The following is a 1,674-nucleotide window of genomic DNA, read 5'->3' as shown; positions in this document are numbered from 1 at the left end:
TCATGGATTCTGATCTTTACTTTCAGCACATAACCTGATAGGTGAAGTTGGTTATAAGTAAATGCAAAAGTTATGTCTTATGTAAATAGTGGGTTCTCCATATTTTTATTTATTATTCATTTGTTTTTTTTTTTAATGGTTTTGGGGGACAGCATCTCCCTATAGCCCCAGCTGGCCTGGAACTTGCTATGTAGACCAGACTGGCCTCTGTCTCACAGAGATCTGCCTGCCTCTGCCTCCTGAATGCTGGGATTAAACACATGTGCCATGATGCCCAGTCCTCCATCTTATTTAAAAAAAAATACAGCTTCTTTTTTAGCATGTAGAGCACATTCTAGTTTGTTATGAGATAGGTAAACTACAGAACTAAAATGACGTGGGCATTTGTTGGTCTTAGGTTTAATTTTTTTTTCTTTCTGTTTTTTTGTTTGTTTGTTTGTTTTTTGGTGGCGGTGGTGGTGGTTTTTTTGTTGTTTTTTTTTTTTTTTTTTTTTTTTTTTTTTGTTTTTGTTTGAGTGTCTTTGTTTGGGTTTTTTTTTTTTTTTTTTTTTTGGTTCTTTGAAACAGGGTTTCCGAGTAGCCCTCACTGACCTGGAACTTACTGTGGAGACCAGGCTGGCTTCGTTCTCACAGAGATCCATCTGTCTCTGCCTCCTAAGTGCTAGAATTAAAGGCGTGTGCCACCATGCTGGCTTTTGTTTTTAAATATTATGTCCCTCTGTGTTTTGATTTGTTTTTGTTTTATGTGTATGTCTTGTGTGTGTGCATGCACACATTTACACTATGGGCCCTTGTTGAGATTAGAGGACAGTTTGTGGGGGTCAGTTCACTCTTTCCATATAGTTCCCAGGGGTCAAACTCAGGTTGTCAGGCTTGGTAGCAGATGCCTTTATCCACTGAGCCTTCTCACTGCCACTGCCTTCTGGGATCTTTTAAGACATTGTGCAAATAAAGTAACACCATGGACTAGAGTTCATCCTCAGGCTGCTTTAACTTAAGGAGCATAGGATTTAGCATAGATGGGCTAGGTTTGAGTTCTAGTTCTAACTTTGTGTGGGCACTCTTCTTTAAGCCTTTATAGTAGGGTACTGATTTTACCTTTAATCATCCAGGGTAGCATATGTAGCAGTATGTTTATAAATTGTGAAGTGTTATGAAATACAGTCGTTGTTATTTGCTTTTTGGTCATAGTGGTGGTGCTAGGGATTGAACCCAGGGCCTCATGGCATGCTAAGTTAAGCATTCTACCAAGTAGCCATATTCCTAGCAAAAAGTTTTTTTACAGTTAAAAGGTAGCAATAAGCCAAACCCTCTTTCAGAAATCTGAGAAAGAACGGGTCATGATGGTGTGTAGCTGTAACTCTAGTACTTGAGGATAGAGGCAATTGTATCAGGAATTCAAGGTTATTGTTAGAAAGTTTGAGGCTAGCCTGGGCTATATGAGACCCTGTCTTTTAAAAAAAAAAAAAAAAGGGAAGAGCCGGCCATTGTAGTGCATGCCTTTAATCTCAGCATTCAGAGGCAGAGGCAGGCAGATTGAGTTCAAGGCCAGCCTGGTCTACATAGCAAGTGCCAGGCCAGCTGGGGCCAGCCTGGTCTCCATAGTGAATCCAGGCCAGCTGGGGCTAGAGGGAAACCCTGTCTCAAAAAAAGACCGGAAAAAAAAAAAATCAA

General features: G+C 40.1%; 1 protein-coding gene across 7 annotated transcripts in view; it reads left to right on the top strand.

Annotated features, from left to right (window-relative positions):
* The window catches only part of Setd1a (SET domain containing 1A, histone lysine methyltransferase), a 25,812-nt gene that overhangs the window by 6,943 nt on the left and 17,195 nt on the right, over positions 1 to 1,674 (top strand). The window lies entirely within an intron of this gene.

The sequence above is a fragment of the Nannospalax galili genome, unplaced genomic scaffold (genome assembly GCF_000622305.1).
Source record: "Nannospalax galili isolate Female #2095 unplaced genomic scaffold, S.galili_v1.0 scaffold788, whole genome shotgun sequence".
Taxonomy (NCBI): Eukaryota; Metazoa; Chordata; class Mammalia; order Rodentia; family Spalacidae; genus Nannospalax; species Nannospalax galili.
Note: the sequence above shows the minus strand (reverse complement) of the source record. Positions and strands in the feature narration are given on the sequence as shown.